The sequence below is a fragment of the Lynx rufus genome, unplaced genomic scaffold (genome assembly GCF_022079265.1).
Source record: "Lynx rufus isolate CCGP_SWC_20201006 ecotype Redwood Valley unplaced genomic scaffold, mLynRuf1.p SCAF_5, whole genome shotgun sequence".
Classification (NCBI taxonomy): domain Eukaryota; kingdom Metazoa; phylum Chordata; class Mammalia; order Carnivora; family Felidae; genus Lynx; species Lynx rufus.
In genome coordinates, this window is record NW_025814867.1 from 24,411,422 (window position 1) to 24,431,550 (window position 20,129).

Here is a 20,129-nt window from a genome sequence, read left to right on the forward strand (position 1 = left end):
CTAGTAGTGGATGAGGATTTCAGTTGTCACCACTTAGTTTTGTCATTTTAAAACTCCATTCCAGTGGGTATGTAGTGGTATCTCATTGTGGCTGTAGTTTGCATTTCCCTAATAATTAGTCATGTTGAGCATCTTTTCATATATTTGTTATTTATCTCTCTTTGGTGAAGTCTGCAGTTTTTAGAGTTGGGGTGTTTATTATGGCTGAGTTATGAGAATTATTTGAATATTTCAGAAATAAATCCTTTTTCACATATATATTTCATATTTTCTCCCAGTGTGTTGCCTGTGTTTTCATTTTCTTAACAGTGTCCTTCAGAGATAATTTTTAATTTCAGTCAAGTCCAATTTATCAGTTTTTTCTTTTATGATTTTTCCGTAGCCTAAGAATTCTTTGCATACGACAACATCCCAAAATTTTATCCTACTTATTTTCTAGACATTTTATAGGTTTTGTACTTAGACCTGTTATCCATTTGAAGTTAACTTTTGTGTGTAGTATGAAATATAGGTCCAGGGTTCATTGTTTTTTAGCAGATGTGCAATTATTTTGATACCATTTGTGATTGTGTCACGGTTGAATTTCCTTGACATCCTTAGCAAAAATCAATTGACCATATATGTGTAAGTCTATTTCCAAACTCTCTGTTCTGTTCCATTGATCTAGGAGTCTTTTACCAATACTATGTTGTCTTCATTCCTTGATTCCTTTATAGTAACTCCAGAAATCATGTAGCATGAGTCTTCCAACTTTGCTTTTCTTTTTAAAATTGTTTTGGCTATTCTTAATTCTTTGCTTTTCCGTTCATATTTTTATTTTTATTTTATTAAAAAAATTTTTTTTAACATTTATTTATGAGACAGAGAGAGAGCATGAGCAGGGGAGGGGCAGAGAGAAAGGGAGACACAGAATCCGAAGCAGGCTCTAGGCTCCGAGCCATCAGCACAGATGACGCGGGGCTTGAACTCGTCAACCGCGAGATCATGACCTGAGCTGAAGTCGGATGCTCAACCTACTGAGCCACCCAGGCGCCCCGCTTTTTCATTCATATTTTTAAATTGACTTGTAATTTCACCAAAAATCTTTCTGGGATTTTGATTAACATTGCATCAAATCTATAAAATCAATTTTAGGAAAACAGACATCGTAACAGTATTGACACTTCCAGTCAATAGACATGGTACATCTTTCCATTTATCTAGGTCTTTGTAGATTTCTCTCATTATTTTTAAATTGATAGCTTTCAGCATATAAGTATTTTACTTACTATATTCATCCCTAAATATTTTGTGAGGTGTTTTTTTTTTTTTGGTGCTTATTGTAAAGATGCTACTTTAAATTTCAGTTTCTAGTTGTTCATTCCCAGTAAGTAAAAATATAATTGATTTTGGTATATTGACCTTTTCATCTTATATCATTCTAAAGTCACTTATTAGTTTAAGAAGATTTTCTGTACATTGTTTGGGATTTTGTAGAAAATTGTGTCTTCTGCACTTACAGATAATTTTATTTCTTCCTTTCTAACCTTTTTTATATAGCTGAATATGATTTGCTAATATCCTGTTAAAGGTTTTTTTCATACTTATGTTCATGGTGATATTGGTCCTCTGTTTTCTAATGGAGTCTTTGTTTGGCTTTGGGATCCCAGTAATGCTGACCTCATGGGAACTTCTACTGATTTTATTTTTTCAGGATGAGTTTATGAAAAATTGGTATTCTTCCTCTCTGGATATGTTTAGTTGTAGGTGAAAATTTCCTGTTTCTTCACATGATTTGTATTTTTTAAATTAAATCTTGCACATTTTAAATGTTATGTTGTTGAATTTCTGAATTTTGTGATCTTCCTTTGAAGAAATGTTGAGCTTACTTTTTGATAGTCTGTTAAATGACTTGGATCATCTTGATCTTTTTGATGCTTGTTTTTAGGCTTTTTAAAAAATACAGTTCTAATGTATCCTCTATCCAAGGGCCTGCACTTTAGGATTTCTACTGAATTTCCCATGTGTACATCAATCTCTCTCCAGTCTGTCCAGTCAGAACTTGAACATTTCCTGACCTCAAAACCCTCCTGCAATCTTTATGCTCCCCAGTTCTTTCTCTGATAGTTTTTCTTTGCTGGGCCTGCAAGAGGTTTGTCCTAATCATGTACAGTTTAGTATTCAGCACAGACCTCCTGTGCAGGCTTCTGGAGTTCTTTATATAGCTTCCTCCTTTAAAGGTAACATGTCCTGCAAATGTCCCACAGCCTCTGATCTCTGTTTTCTCAACCCAGTAAGATCAATCCATTCTGTTTTGGGTTTCCCCTCTTTGCTATATGCTCTCAAAAATGCTTCCAGGAAGAAACCCAGGTATCACAGAGTTTCCACTTCCCCCACCACCTACACTTATGTCAGAATTACAATGCTGTGCTACACTGCCTGCTTTCTAATATTTCATGCTTCATATATTTTATCCAGTTTTATGTGTACTATACGTTATCCCATCATGGTGTGAAAAGGAAGTCATACCTAATTTTAAAAATAAAATTAAATAAAATCAACTCTATTCTAAGAAAATAACTCCTAGAGCAAAGGAAACAAAGAGATTGAAAATAAAACAATTTTCACATATGTAATAAGGAAAAACAAACAAAAATGAATTATAGTAATAATCAGACAAAGTGAATTTAAAGCACTAAGTAGGATTGAATGAGATAAATGAGAGCACTTTATAGTGAAAAAGTGTACAATTCACAATAAAGACCCTTCTTTAATCATTGTACACCCCCCCCAAAAGAAAAAAAAATGATTTTATTATGTAACACCTGCAGGAAATAAAAGAAGAAATACATAGAAATGCAATAGTAATAAATGACTAGTACTTCTCCCCATTCACAGTAAAATCGGCCAACTCACTATAAAGGAGGGATGTAGAGAACCTAACTATTCACATTTAATAGGTCAGATAGACCTGAGGGATATATATCAAAGTCTGTGTACTATTAACAGAATTAAATGAATGCATCAACATAATATTTATCTTTACAGTAGCCATAAACAAAAATGTCAGTAAATTTCACAGTAGAAAAGGTATAAGTTGCATTCTTTGGCAACAAAACTTGAAATTGATAACAAAAAAAGAAAACAACCCCCAGTGAAAACCTATGACAAAATATGAAAACTCTCTTTATTATTGTACTAAAAGGAACTGTGAACTGAAATTGCATAATTTCTAGAAAAAAATGATAAAGTCTATTGATCAGAACCTATTGATTTTGATGAAAACAATACTCTTAGAAGTTCTTAGCCTGATACTAAAAATTTTAGTTTAAATTACTAAATAAAAAGGAATTAAGATATGTGAATTAGACATTTGTCTCTAGTAATGAGGAAAATAACATGAAAATATATCTAAAGAACACAAAAGGAAGGAATTAAAAGTGGTGGTGAATTAATAAGAAAACATAAATGACAGAACTAATACATGAAGGAACTGCTTATTTGGGGGGGGGGAGAGAAATAATAAACATCTTAACATAGTTTATATGGTTTGAAATAATGTAGACAAATATAATACATGCACAAATTAAAAATAGATTATCAAAGGTACAAATATGTCAAAAGGTACAGATTCGCAGTTGTATAAAATGAGTCAAGTCTTGGGAATACAATGTATAGCATGGTGATAATAATAATACTGTATTGCATATTTGAAAGTAGCTAAAGACTACATCTTTAAAGTTCTTATCACAAGAAAAAATAATTCTGTAACTGGTGACAGATATTAACTGGACTTATTACGGTGATGATTTTGCAATATATGCAAGTATTGAATCATTACACGGTGTACCTGAAACTAATATAATGTTAGATCAGTTATACCTCAATAAAAAATTTTTTAATTGTAAAAATAATTTTTAAAAAATATACATTCAAGTATAGCCAGAAATGGTTGGGGGTAAAAGAATCATTAGCCCCATCCACTGTTAAAAATGTGTTATAAAAATATCATAATTGTAATAATTTAGAATTGGCACATAATTAGACTTGTTGGTAAAATAGAGAATCTGAAATGAACCCTTAATACATAGGGGAATTTAGCATATGATAAAAAGAGAATTTCAGTTCAGTGGGAAAACAATGGATTATTCAGTAATACAGTTTTGAGAACTAACTAGCTATTTGGTAAACCACGAAACTAGATATTTTTGCACCATAACAAATGCCAGATGGATCAGTGATATAAACAAAACTGGAATAAAATTATTGTTTTTATATTCTTAGGTGGAGAAATAAAAACCCCATAAACCATAAAGAAAAAGCTTGGTAAATTTGACAACACTATAATAAAATTTCTGCCTGAGTAAAGAGCTCTCCCTATATTCTGAAAAACATGGAAAAAGTTAGGGGGTCACTAAAACTTCCTTGATAACCTGGTAGTTTTTGGGCCCAGGACTATATCCTCTTACATACTTTTAGAGTAGTGGCTCTCAAACTTGAACTTGCATCAGAATCACCTAGAGGGCTTGTTCAAATACAAATTGCTGGGCCCTGTGCAGAATTTCTGACTTAGGATAGGGTGGGTGAGGTTTAAGGATTTGCAGTTTGAACAAATTCCGAGGTAATGCTAATGCTACTGGTCTGGGACCATAACTTTAAAAACCTCTGTGTTACCATGTTCCCAAATTCCCCCCATTTTCTTCTGAGATCACTCAGTACTGGTCTTTGCAATCAAACAGTTCTAAAGCAAACTAAAGTGTCAAGGACGATATGCAGTAAGCAAGCAGTTTGCTTCTTCCCATGATATTCTTACAAGCACAAAGACCTATGTGGCGATACTTTATGCAGTCTCATGTATAATAAGAAAGGAAGAAATCTAAATGCCCCCAAATAAAATAATGGTTAAATCATGATGCATCCACTCACTGGAATGCTATGTAATCATTAAAAACAATAAGGTATTTCTATAAATGATCTCCATTTTGGAATGATCTCCATTTTAACAATCATATTGTTAAATTAAAAAGTATGTTGTACAGTGTGTTCCTGTATATGTTTTCTTTTGTTTTTTTTTTTTTTAATTTTTTTAAAATTTTTTTCAATGTTTATTTATTTTTGGGACAGAGAGAGACAGAGCACGAACGGGGGAGGGGCAGAGAGAGGGAGACACAGAATCGGAAACAGGCTCCAGGCTCTGAGCCATCAGCCCAGAGCCTGACGCGGGGCTCGAACTCACGGACCGCGAGATCGTGACCTGGCTGAAGTCGGACGCTTAACCGACTGCGCCACCCAGGCGCCCCCTTTTAAGTTTTTATTTATTTATTTTGAGAGAATGAGAGAGAGAACAAGCAAGGGAGACACAGAGAAAGAGGGAGATAGAGGATCCAAAGCAGAGAGCCTGCTGTGGGGCTCAAACTCACGAACCATGAGATCCTGACCCGAGCCAAAGTCAGATGCTAAACCGACTGAGCCACCCAGGTGCCCCACCGTGTATGTTTTTAAAAGGTGTGTGCAGCATGAAAATGTCTCTGTGTTAGGAAAGAGCATTGGCTACCCTTAGGAAGGTGAGTTTGGAGGGAGAGGATCTGGGACAGGAAGGGAAATGTCTTCTCGTTGCATGTACGATTCCAATTTAAAAATGCTTTTCAGCATTTAAAGAAAAATTACTCTAAATTGACTGAACAATGGTTCTACATAATTTTCATTTAATTCACAGGAAATAAAAGAATTTAGGAGGTGAGAAATATAACAAGACAGGAAACTGTAGTCAGAAAACAATGTTTCAGACTCTGAGATTGCAGATTTGTAGCTTCTCAGCACCAGCACTCAGCCACGGTCCCTGCTAGCTGATGTGGAAAAGAAATGAGTGTTGTTGATGAAAATAAATTTAAAGTATTTTATGCGATGTTTTTGTGCTTCATATTTGAGTTGGTTTACGAGCAGATTAATTTATGATCATATTATATACCATGATGCCCTCAGTAAGCTAGACTTCACTGAGTTTCTGTTCTCTTTGTTAGCCCGATATACAATTCTAGACCTCATAAGTCTTTCTAAAATCGGCTGACCAAAAGTGGCAATTAATTTTTCTTTGTAAGTTCTTAGTTCTTTATAGTTTCCTTAATGAGTTTCCTTGAGAGGAAGCACTCTAAATCTTGTAGAATACCGTAGCTGTAATCACCACTGTATTGTAGCTGGGTTGCTCATGAAATACCAGATCATGATTCATCAAAATAAGTCCTTCAGAAAGCCCTGTTTCTTCTACTCAGAGAAACGCAGTTATCACACGTATGACAGCAATGGTAGATATTGTGCATCTTGAGTCTTGGAACTTAGTCATTAATGTGGAGAGGTGATTTTTTTAAATACAAATCTGAATTAGATATCCTTTAGGATTTAAAGAGGAGAACTCAAGAGGAGTATAAAAATTTGGGAGGGACGCTGATTTAGGAGTTAAATAATCATCATGTAAATCTATGGGGTGCTCAGGCTGTGCCATTTGCCTCTGTTGAGGCATCTGTAACATGCAGGGGTCTGCCCTGCCCGTTTGAATCCATGATTAGGTACTAGGTGGGAGCCAAGGAGTCACCTATCTGTGAAACATGCGGGAGTTCTCCCACAAGTGATTCAAATGCATATATTTCACTTGGAGAAAAACTGTTTCCAGTGGTTAAAGCTTATTTTTAGATCATATATTTGGTAGTACTTTTAGAAATCAAAATTTAAGTCATAAATGCAAGATATTTGCCATTATCATCAGAAATTGTGTGTTTGTTTTAAAACATTGAGTTGCAGTCTTTGAAGCATAAGGAAACACATTTTCCTTGCTTAAAATATGTTTGTCCTTTTTTAAAAAAAAGTTATACATATATAATTGACTGTAAAGTTGTTTGGGCACCAAACTTCAACTATTAGCCACTGAGCTAGGGGTAAAATGGAACAGCCAGCCCCTCTTTAACCCTCTTTTGTTAACCTTTTGCTTCGAATACTAGGGAAAGGTAATTTGTGACAATCGACTTGGGCTTCTGAATTTCTCACCAAAACCACATACCCAAAGTAATGACTGTGGTGGTGCTGACTGCCCTCCACCCTCACTGGCTCCTTCAGGATTTCCCTGTACCTTCCCTGTCTCACGCTGCCCCCTTGTGAGTCATCTGGGCCCCGTGCAGATATATTCAGCTCTTCATTTGTCTGCATTAATGGATAAGAAATAGGGGACATATAATTCCAAATGGTGGATAATCCAAAAACAATTAATACATGGCTTTGGCATGTATTTAGTAATGTTTTAAATTGTCTTACTTTCCTAATTCTATTTTGCTAATGTTGGATTAGTTTGCGTTCCCTCGGCATACCCTGGTTGATTAGGGGGCTCAGTGGGGGCCAAGAAAAATGCCAAGTGACTGTAGGAACCCAGATTGATAGAACTTTTATTGAATTAGAATTTTACTTTGGATAATTTCCATGTTAATGATTGAAAGTTGTCAGCATATCATCCATCTAAGACTAGCACGAAAGCAGCCATATAGTTGAAATTCAAGAAAACATTTGTTAAATGCAGATCTTCAGTGTTTTTCATAGCAGGCTTACTTATGGTCAAACCAGAGCTAGCATAAGCCAGGAGAGGAGGTCAGTCAGTGAAGGATGTACATTTCCCTCCCTCCCTCCATCCATCCCACCTCCAGCTTCGTGAAGATGAGTATTGTCAAGTCATGGACATTTTCTCCATGTCATGATGGCTTGTAGGCTATTCAACCAGCTGAGCCACACAGATTAACTACTCAGTAGTAGAGTCTTAGTCCAGGGACCCCTCAAGAAGGAAGGTATGCTATTCTTTTGAAACGCAAGGAGGTACTTTGAAATAGGCACAAGGAGGTTGTGTATTCCTTTCAGTGGCATGAACAAGGATAAAATGAACAATAATATAGAGCGTCACTTCTCAATTTAAGGTCCATGGTTCAGCTAAACTCCTGATGTAGTTTGCACATGAGGGGTGTGGTATGTGTGGGTATGTGTGTATTTTTAGGGGAGAGGGTTTGTAAACTTGATTAATTCTAAAAAGGGTCCACACCTCCTCTCTATTATAATATAGAGAATTGAATTTAAGTTTCACTATTTTGTACCTTTCATAAAGTTTTGTGAAGAGAGAGAGTATATACCCACTGTCACTACCTCTCAAATTTGTTTCCATTTGAACTTAAGAACTATCCGAGAACTTAATTTTGTGAATTCCCATAACTGCAGCTAGTTCCAGACTGGGCACAGGCATAGGCTGAGAAGCCAAGATTCTGTGTTGAAAGACTAAATATGCAAATGGACAGTGGCCAGACAATATAGGACAATAGAACTCTGACCTGCGTAAGAATCCCAGGAAACTAAACCATAACCTCTGTGGCAAAATCAGGCCAAAACAGTCAGAACTTGGTCGGTCAATGACTGCCAACTTTCCTGATTTTGCCTGCTTCCAACTCAGGACCGGCCAGAGAATGTCAAATGCATATGCTCCCCAAATCAACCACATATGATGCTCCTGTTTTGGTTACTTCACAGCCATACTTAAAACCTTTAGCCAGGCATACCTGAAGCCTTTCCTTTTTCTCACTATAAAGCTTTCTCACTCCCCTGACTGCTTTTGATTCTTTGCCAAACACAAGTGATGGTAGCTGATTCCCTTGCTATAGTAAGCTTTGAATAAGTAGCCTCTGCTCAGTTTTATTGGGTGGTCTTCCTTTATTTCAACTCTGCATTGACATATGAAAGGTTCCAGGAAAACTCCCTTATACTGAAAGCTGTCTTCCACCAGGATGTCATGGAGCTGGTGGTAATGCCATTGGGTGAACATCTCCTAGAGTTTAGCTCTTTATCTTTCCAGAGATAACATACATTTATTTATTTATTCATTCACTCATTCATTTTTATTGAAGTATATTGGATATACAATGTTATATTAGTTTCGTATATACAACATACCAATTCCACCATTCTATACATTACTCATATGCTCCCCACGGTAAGGGTAGTCACCCATCTGGCACCATACAATGTTATTACAATATTATTGAATATTCCCTATGCTACACTTTTAATCTCTGTGGCTTATTTTCTAACTGGAAGTTACCTCTTAAACCCCTCTTATCTATTTTGCCAGTCCCTACACCAACTTCCCCTCTATCAGCCACCAGTTCATTCTTTATATTTAAGAGTCTTTTTGTTGGTTTTATTTGTTAAATTCCACATACAGTGTTCATCTTTTTCTGTGTGACTTACTTCACTTAGCATAACATCCTCTAGGTCCATTCGTGTTATCACAAAAGGCAAGATCTCATGCCTTTTATGACTGAATAATATTCCATTATGTGTGTGTATGTATATACAGATATATGTATATCACATCTTTATCCATTCATCTGTTGGTGGGCACTTTTGCTGCTTCCATATCTTGGCTATTATAGATAATTCTGCAATAAACATAGGGGTACATATATATCTTTCAGAATTAGTGTTTTATTTTCTGCTTTATTTTCATTGGGTTATAATTCCACTCAGTTGTAGAATTACTAGATCATGTGGTATTTCTGTTTTTTAGTTTTTGAGAAACCTCCATACTGTTTTCCACAGCCAGTGCACCAATTTACGTTCCCACCAACAGTATAAGCAGGCTTCCTTTTCTCCATATCCTAACCAGCCTTTGTTATTTCTTATCTTTTTGATATTAGCCATTCTGACAGGTGTGAGGTGGCAGCTCTTTGTGGTTTTGATTTTTGATTTTCATTTTTCTGATTAGTGATGTTAAGCATCTTCTCACGTCTGTTGGCTGTATGTATGTCTTCTTTGGAAAAATGTCTGTTCAGGTCCTCTGCCGTTTTTAAATTGGATGATTTGGTTTTGTGGTGTTGAGTTTTATGAGTTCTTTATGTATTCTGGATATTAAGCTCTTATGGGATACATCATTTGCGAATATCTACTGCCATTCAGTAGTTTGCTTTTTTATTTTGTTGATGGTTTCCTTTGCTGTGCAAACACTTTTTACTTTGATGTAGTCTTAATAGTTTATTTTTGCTTTTGTTTCCTTTGCCTGAAGAGACATATCCAGGAATATGTTGCTATGGCTGATGTCCAAGAGATTACTGTTTATGTTTCCTTTTTGGAATTTAGTGGTTTCAGGTCTCATATTTAGGTTCTTAATCCATTTGGGGTTTACTGTTGTCTATAGTATAAGAAAGTGGTTCAGTTTCATTCTCCCGCATGTAGCTCTCCAGTTTTCCCAACACCATTTATTGAAAAGACTATCTTCTCCCCTTTATAAATTCTTTTCATTCTTCCTGTTGTTAATGTCATATATCACATTGATTGGATTATTAAACCACCCTTGCATCCATGGAATAAATCCCATTTGATTGTGGTGAGTGATGCTTGTAATGTATTGCTGAATTTATTTTGCTTGTATTTTGTTGAGGATTTTTGTATCCATGTTCATCAAATATTGGCCTGAAGTTTTGTTGTTGTTGTTGTTGTTTGTTTGTTTTGTTTTTAGTGTCTTCGTCTGATTTTGGTATCGGGGTAATTCTTGCCTTGTAAAATGAGCTTGGAAGCATTCTTTACCCTTCAGTTTTTTGGAATAGTTTAAGAAGAATAGATATTAGCTCTCCTTCAAATGTTTGGTAGAATTTAGCTGTGAAGCCATCTGGTCTGGGACTTTTGTTTGTTGGGAGCTTTTTTATTATCAACTCATTCAGGTTTAGAAGATTGTACATTTCTAGAAGTTTATCCATTTCTTCTAGGGTATCCAGTTTGTTGGCATATAATTTTTCATAATGTTCTTTTACAGTTCTTTGTATTTCTGTAGTGTCAGTTATTTCTTCTCCTTCATTTCTGATTTTATTTACTTGTGTCTCTCTTTTTATTGATGAGTCTGGCTAAAGGTTTATCGATTTTATCTTTTCAAAGCACCAGCTTTTGGTTTCATTGATCTTTTCTATTGTTTTTTAGTCTCTATTTCATGTATTTCCACTCTGATCTTTGTTATTTCCTTCCTTCTACCAGCTTTGGTCTTTGTTTTGTTTTGTTTTGTTTTCTAGTTCTTTTAGGTGTAAGGTTAGGTTGTTTGTTTGAGGTTTTTGTTTTGTTTTGTTTTGTTTTTGTTTTTTGTTTTTTTTTTTTTTTAATTTCTTGAGGTAGGCCTGAGTCACTATAAACTTGCTTCTTAGAACTGCTTTTGCCATCTCCCAAAGATTTTGGACCATTGCGTTTTCATTTTATTTTGTATTTTAAATGCATGTTTTTTTCTAAAGACAGATCTGTCTGAGCAAGTTAATTGTACAGAACCTTAGAATGAGAACAGCTCACAGGTGAAGCAGAATAAACACCAAAGAGATGACCATTCAGCCACGCTCCCAGTATTGTACGGCTTCTGCATGGGAAATGAGAGAATGACCTTTTGGGTCCTGATGGCATTTGGATTCTCTGATTTGAGGACCCACACCCAGGATTGGGCCACTTCCCTCCTGGGCTCTGTCTCTTTGCACTTAGCTAATCAGCCATGTCCTGTCATGTCCCAACTCTCTTACCTCATTAGAACCAATCACAAGAGGCCCAGGAAAGCCATTAGCTCAGGACTAAGCACAGAGGGCCTCAAATTTAGAGTGCTTACTCTGGCTTCAAATGAGATTATATCTATCTATCATAGTAAATTTATGTTTAAAAAACATTGACTTGTAAATGTTAGCATTTAAAATGTCACAATTTTTATAGCCTTGTTTTGGCATTTCTTCATGTTATAATACACTGAGAGTTAAAAAAAAAAAAAAATCAAAGCAGCCTAACTTCTCCCAACCTTTGGGAGGCTTCCCTGTCTCCTATGTCTATGTCTCTCCTTTTTATTGGCTAATGTTTTCATAGTGTTTTGTGTGTGTGTGTGTGTGTGTCGGGAGGGGGGGGGGGGTTATGGGGGAATATAGATGTTAACAGAGATAGAATATTAAGAGGTGTTTGGCTCTGGGTGCTTTCGGTCCCAGACAGTAGATGTTTAGTGGTTGTTGATCCAGTGACTGAACACATGAGTAAACTGATTTGAAGACCCACGTCCAGAACCGAGCTAAGGAGATGCAGAGAGAAACCAGAATTGCCTGTCCTAATTCTCTTACTGTGGCACCCAGATCAGCAGCATCAGCTACTTTAGGGAACAAGTTGAAGATCCAATTATCAGGCCCCACCTGAATCTCAGAATCAGAATGAAAAGTTTGAGTATGAGTTTTAGCAATGTGTGTTTTAGTAAGCCCTCCAGGCTAGTCTGATACATGCTAAAGTGTGAGACTACTACTCTAAGTAGAAGAGTCATTCAATAGTTTAAGACTTTTCTTCTCCTGGGATAACAATTTATATGAATGCATGGTAGATTTCAGGAGACTGATAGCTGGCACCTTAAAATGGACAGGAAACAGGAATTTGTCACCTAGACCACTGCTCTCAAACTTTAATATACACACTGATCCCCTGGAGATCTTATTAAAATGAAGATACTGGGGCGCCTGGGTGGCTCAGTCAGTTAAGCATCCGACTTCGGCTCAGGTCATGATCTCACTGTCCGTGAGTTCGAGCCCCACGTCGGGCTCTGTGCTGACAGCTCAGAGCCTGGAGCCTGTTTCAGATTCTGTGTCTCCCTCTTTCTCTCTCCTCCCCCACTCATGCTCTGTCTCTCTCTTCTCAAAAATAAATAAACATTAAAAAAAAATTAAAATGAAGATTCTGATTTCAATAAGATTATATTAGGGGCCTAGGAGTCTGCATTTCTGACAAGCTCCCAGGAGATGATCCTGGTCCTACGATCATACTCAGAGTACCAAGGTTTTCGTAGACTATAGGTTCCAGCTCAGAAGCATGTGAGGTATGAGCAAGCAGGGAGCCAGAGCTCAGGGTATGTAGGGGGAAGTCCAGGAAGTCTTAGGAGGTCTTGATCAATTCTTACATAGGTATGATCACTTACTATTTAATGTGTATATTCAGGGATCCCCACAGAGATTAAAAAACAAAACAAAACAAAACAAAACTTAGGGAAATGTCTACTTAGCAGCTAGGAAACCTGTGAGAGAACAAGGATGTAGGGTCAAGATCAAGAAGACCCCTGGCTAAGAAGAGCTGACTGGGGAGGAGAATTCATATTAATTTAATAAACTTTGTTAATACTCTACTTTGTGTCCAATACTGAATGTCCCCAAGGAGCTTGTGATCTTCTGGAGAAGGGAATGAAGCCAAACCAAACTACCAGTAACTAACCCTTCAGCTCAAATTTGCTTAGCAGCACCTCACCTCTGGAAAACGTAATTGGGAAGCAGTGACACCAGTAGATAATGGAACTTCCAAACATCCGCCCTGAGTGAAGTACCTGTCCTAGCTTCTGAGCAGCCAGGCAGGGTTAGGGCGACTTGTGGGATCAGGAAGAAGAGAAAGAGGACAGAGCCAGTAAAACCAATCCCAGAGGGTGTTTAGAGCAATAGGTAAGTGAGAAGAGGTCAAAAGGAATCCGGCACCACTGCTACCTTTTTGGAATGAATTCAGTCAGACTTTCTTGATGACATATTACCAGCTAACAGACTTGTGGTCTTACCTGTTTCCTGAATTGCATAGATCCTGGTATTTTTCCGCTTGGTGTTATGCCTCATGTCAGTTCTTCCAACAATGTGTGTAAATATATTAGGAGATTTATGCAGAGGAAATTGAAAAGTGTTACTCAGTGAGGTTAAGATCCTAATGGTATTTGAAATGGTCTGTGACAATTAAAAAAAAAAAAGTAACACAAGTTTGTTTGTTTTTTTTTAATGAGTTTCAGATTAGGGAGGATAGGAGCAATTATTTTTAGCAATTGTCTGTATGCTCTTTTAGAAGACTGATTTGGTCATAACTTCCTTTCCTGAGGTAAAATGACAGAACAAAGGCTATTTACAAACTTTCTATAAGTAAAAATAGTCTCTAGTGTGAATAAAGACTAGTATTCACAGAGCCTAAAATTAATTTTCCCGACACGACCACCAAATGTACATTAATACTTCATGTTGTTCTTATAAGGCAGTAGTGGCTTCCAAGTGATTTTCTCAAGCAGATGCCCAGTAGTACTCACTTGTAGTGGAGCCCAAGTAAGTGATAGGGTAAAAAAAAAAAATAGTTCTCAACTTTTACCCCCATAGTCTTCTCAAGGTAGAGCTAAAATTCTAACTCTATACTGGTTGGAATATACAATAGAATTCTCAAAGAGAGCACATCCTATTCATACAACTAAATGTCTGTTGAAGTAATACCATCTTTTACTAGCTTTATTTGAATTGCTGGTAAATCACACATCCTAAAATTCCTCAGTCCTTGAAATACCATACTTGTAAACCAAATAGCACGTATACATTAAAAAAAAAAAAGAGGGGGGTGTGGGGGTGCCTGGCTGGCTCAGTTGGCAGAGCATGTGTGGCTCTTGGTCTCAAGGCGGTGAGTTTGAGCCCCACATTGGGAATGGAGCCTACTTAAAAAAAAATTTTTTTAAGGGGTATATGAGTGTGTGTGTGTGTGTGTGTGTGTGTGTGTGTGTGTGTGTTTGAGTGTGAGAGAAAATACTCAAAGATTTTACAACCTCTAAACATAAGATAGTCATCTTCTGTGCTCAGCATTCTCGTGAGCATCTTATACCTCTGAAAAACATAGATACACAGCTCTATTTTCCATTCAGACTATTTTTGCAAAGGGTGTATTACAGTTGTTCTGACAAAATGGCTTCAAACATTTGCCAAAGAGAATAAATCATAGTAGGAATGGGTGGTAATTATTAGGAACTTATTCTGGGAATAAGAAACCTTCCTTAATAAAGGGCTATGTACTGCCCTCTGAAAAGAATAGAGGATTTCCCCAAAGTTAAAAATGTACTTTTAACAGTTTGCATACATATCCTGTGGGGGTTAAATTAAGTTTAACATGTTTTCCCAGAAAGCCAAATTCAGTCTGGGTTCAACCCATGGATTACAAGGAGCCCATAGAAAGCACATTTGAGTTGTTTAAAGATAGTAACTAACTCAAAGTTTCTGTTCCTTTTACTTTTGAAGCAGAGTTTAATGGGCTTGAAATATTCAAATCTTTCTGTGACACATGCAGATCCCAAACATTTTTAAGAGGACTGAGTTGAAATAGTACTAGATAAAGGAAAAAAAATTAATAAACAGGCTAAGCAGCTTCCAGTGATGTATTCTGCAGCACTGTTAGAAGAATGTGAAATTGGGAAAAAATGCTTTATTTTGGTTTCCATCTTTTGTCGCTCTTCAAAGAAGTTAGAATTAAAGATGAGAATGCCTTGTGACCCTAATTATAATAACTGTAATATTTGGTTCTGATTTTAAGACTATTTTCACAGAGTTGATGTAAAGGAAAACTCAGGGTAAATTAATTTTAAAAGAACTGAGTACAAAGGAACCCAAATAAGAAGAGCCTCAACTTCTTCAAGGAGCTGCCAACCACGGATAGGAGTACTTGGTTCGCTGTTGTTTTTCTCTGATACTAATACAGAATTTGGATTCTGGGTTTATCCTCTACCAGGCATGGGTTATTTAAAAATTAATTAATTACTTTGAAAAGTACAGGTGAACAGAAAGCAAAAAAGCAAAATTAATACATTAAACAAAAATCTGACTTTGTTCTCTTGTGTTCCAGTATGGTTACCCAGTGCTATCATTTGGTGATCACAGGTTGCTTGAGATGCCTTTATGATGTTTGTTAAATTAAGTCAAATATACCTTTTTTTAAGTTTACTTGTTCTTCTAAGCTGGCTATACCTATATCTCACTAAAGGGTCATTAAAGGAAAAACAAAAGGAAAGGAAGATAGATATGTGTTTCTTTCTGCGTGTATAACCTACCTCAGCCATGTTGGATGAAGGCTATGTTTAGTTAAACCTCAAATTGGTCATTTTCATAAACTGCTAAAAAAATGGATTTCTCTTGGTGTTTCCATGGGTCATTCACCAAGCAATAATACTATCAGGAGTTACTGATCCCCTGGGGATAGCAGCTTAATTACACAGAAATTTTAAATTGAGAATCGTGTTATAAGAGCAGGCATAGAAACTGTCCTGTCTTTGGGTGGTTTATTATTAAATTTAATACCTCATATGGTCTTTTTTGTTTTTGTAGATTTTAATTCTAAGTCGATCTGGTAAAATGTGAATTATTGTATTATCACAAGTGATAAAATGTGTACGATTATGAGCATTGCAATCTGCAGGTGTAACATACCTAAAGCAAGATTAATAGTATCAAGCAATTAAACTGAAGCTATCTTTAAGGGGAAAAGAAAGCCTTAATGCTACCCTTAAGTGTAAATTAAACTCACGCTAAATATTTTTAACTGCAATAAAAGCATGTTAATTTTAGGAGTGACTTCTTTATAAGACCTCATTTCTTCGAGTAAGTTTTCCTTTCTAAGAATACAAAAGCTTACTGAAATAATTTCTGTTGGTAACTCATTCCATAAAGAACGGAATTTTTCCTTGGCTTTTAAGCTCAATGAAGAGAGCCCAAAATAGCACAGGAAATTTTGTATGTGGTGAATATATGTATGAACTAAATCCAGTAGGGATTAAAATGATTAAATTATTGATAAGGTCATTGTTGGTCCCAAAGCATTCCATTAGTCATACAGTACTACTTAAATATTTTGAGAATTTGGCTTTAATTTTTCTATAATCGCATATAAAATAGAGGAAACTGGGTTTGCTTTAATTTTATATCCTTGCATATACAACTTACTAGCAGTCTTATATAAAAGAAACATGCCAGGCATCTAATAATAAATTCTTTTCCTTATGTGTTTCTGTTTTTTTTTTTCCACTTCCTGAATTATTTTTATGCCGCCACTAACAAGATCACTGCCTGTACTTTCAATTTAGCTACACCTTTGCCTCTCGGTAGCATGACAGGTGGCTTTGCAGTGAGTTTATCAAGACCTTGGTAAACACTTAGAGCACTTAGCAAAGTGTACAGAGCTCTTTGCAGAGAACTTTCTGGATATCTATCTCTCTCTGTCTCTGTCTCTCTCTGTCTCTGTCTCTTTCACACACACACACACACACACGCGCGCGCGCGCGCGCACGCATGCACGCATGCGCGCACGCATGCACGTTTTGGTCCTCACCCTGGAATTATTTAGCAGTGTACTTGGCAAGGTGAAACTTCAAAAATAAAGCACTGTGAAACATTTATAAAGCAGCACATCACAGATTACACATTGAATCTAAAAGTACTGAAGACCTACGTTCTATGCAGTTTTGATGATATGTTTTATTCAATGTAGATTGTGAGATATTTACAGCTGTCCCTCCTGACAGTGCCACAGCCGAGATGGTTGCATGTAGGCATGAGTGGGGTGTCATCGCCGAAGCTAAGCTAACACAACCCTAATCAGCAGGAAAGTTGTGTGAGAAGTTTGGGCATTTTGTTACAGAAATAATAGGAATGTATATCTTATTTCTTTAAAAAGAGAGGCTAATTTTTTTTTTCGCTCTTGAAGCACCATCTGTGATGAAACTAACAATGCAACTGTCCATAAGAAAATGAGAGGACTGAGCTTTAAGCAAGGGGCAAAGAGATAGTATTGTATTCTCCGTGGTATCTATTAACTTTCCTCAGTTTTTTTTTCTTTTTTTGCTAAATGATGTCTGTTATAGCATGATGGATGATGTCAGCTTTTTTCAACAGTCATTTTGCTTTTAGTAGGAGATAGCAGGAAAAACACACAGAACATTTTTCCTCTACACATAAGAAGGCTAACGAAAAGTAATGTCTTCCAGGAAATACCATCCATAGTTATTAAATAGGCTTACTCAAATAAGGAAAGTATTAACCTCCATGAATGAAAGAAGCAAGTTCAAGGCATAGTACCATTTTATAGGTGTAATTCTTTACAACATTGTGATTGGACAAGTTTATACATTATGCTTATGCTTACCTCAAGTGTAGCTAATGCCATCATATAGGTGTGATTCTTGAATTTTATACTGGCATCCAGATTTGAACCAGGAAGGATCAGTTAAATGTCAGAATTTTATATTTCAAAAATGCCAAAATTTGCCTATCCATCAAACCAGGATAATTCTTATTTATTTTTATTTTTCAGCTTTATTGAAGTATAATTGGCAGATAAAATTATGATATTTAAAGTGTACATTGTAACGATTTGATGTATGTGTACATTGTGAAAGGGTTTTTCCCATCTTGTAAACACATCCATCATCTCACATATTATATTGATTCGTTCATTCATTTATTTTTTGGTGAGGATATTTTAGTTCTCTTGGCAAATTTTGATTATACAATACAGTGTTACCAACTACAATCAACATGTTACACTTTAGATCCAGTTTTTTCATTAATTTTTCTTCCAGTTGTATCAGCTGAATAACTGTAAATGACCACATTCCAACTGTTTTACTCATTTAATAATACATATGTAATTATCAGTTTAAAGATCCTGTTTTTAAACAGGTCGCTAAAATGGTTGAATCCAGGTGCTTTTTGATTTGCTCATTCTCTGGTTCCCCTGATCCTCCTTGTGAGACTCGTTGGTTCTTTGTCATTTCAAGAAGAGCAACCTATTTAATTTAGAGATATTCTTGTACTTCTTAAAATAGTAAATATTGGCATTTGTAATTTGAAAGAGAAGTGTGTAGAGAAGTAATATTTTTCCTGAAGCCACATAACTACAAATAATATTAGACCAAAAAATATATAGATATATTTAGACGCCTCATATTAGCAGTGGAGTGAGAATTGGAAGATAAAAATTGTAAATGATACTGTTACACTTTTAAAAAGATAATGTTACTTAGGCTTTAAATCTTTTTCCTGAAAAATTGAGTATCCTAATTTAAGATGTAACTGAAAATACAATTTAATCTGTTGATTAATTTGATAATATGAATGAAACTTAAGTATTTGATCGTATGGTTCCTAATAACTGTGATACATATGTGTGATTATACACTATATTGTCACAGCTTTGACTCATCCTTAAATATAATACTCCCTGAAGAAAGTATTTGAATTTTTTGGCGGGGAGGACTCCGTTTAACCCCACAGATGGTTATATTTGGTTTCTAATTTTGCAAAGAGGTGATCTCTTTTAACTATTTTTTAAAGAATTTCCTCTATTCTGTACTATTTGGAATACTCGAAATTTGGAATTTTTGTTTCTTTGTTATGTGCCAGAACCACATAGAATTCTAGCTGAAATTCCTGGAGAAAGTCTTGTGTAAGGAAAGTGTAGCCGTGTTATATAAAATTAGAGGTAAATGGATAAAAGCATATCAAAGTGAATTATTTTAATTTTCTTGTAAGAATTACTTATGAATAGCTTACAGGCATTTATTGAAAGTTTAAAGTATAACTGTTTATGACATATAATTATATACAGACCTTGTTGAGTATTCTTATAAGCTGATTATGTCTACTTATAGCACAGATGTCCCATTTTCCTGGCCATGTATTTTAGAACATCCCTAAAAAGATAACCTCACTGATGAGGTATATCTATTCTAAAGTTAAAAATAAAGTATCACTATTTGTTTTGCTTGAAATAACTATCTATGCTTGACCAAAATAAAGATACCTGTTTTTTCCCACATTTAATTTTAAAATGAATATTTTAAAGAGTGAAATGTGAGAATGCAGTTTTCTGTTTAGCTATAGTTAATTTGTTGTACGTGCAATCATTTGAAAAATTCCAGTTAACAACAATAACAACAACAACAATAACAAAATCAGTAGTTTTCATAAAATTTTGGAAAATTCTATTTTTTAATCCTAACCTTACATATGATGTGACTGTCAGACCAGTGTGCATTCACTGTCCTTTTTGCATTTTGAGTTTGGGATTTCTGTTAAATATGAAAGATTTCTACCCTTTTCAAATATTCTGCTAGTGTTTTATACATATAGGAATAGACTTTAATGATTGTGGCCCAGTTATAAAATTACAAAATTGATCTGAAAGCTTGAAACTTGGATTTTACTGTATTATATTTTCAGTATGTAATATTTGCTCAGTGTGATCAGTTAAAAAATTATAATTTTTTTCACAGTTATAGTGGAAAATGACTCTTCCTTATATTACTCTCAAAAGTACTA

The 20,129-nt window shown here is 35.5% G+C and overlaps 1 protein-coding gene across 2 annotated transcripts in view; it reads left to right on the forward strand.

Annotated features, from left to right (window-relative positions):
* TBC1D5 (TBC1 domain family member 5) overlaps positions 1–20,129 on the forward strand; it is a 549,135-nt gene that overhangs the window by 381,175 nt on the left and 147,831 nt on the right. The gene's annotated exons all lie outside the window — the stretch shown is intronic.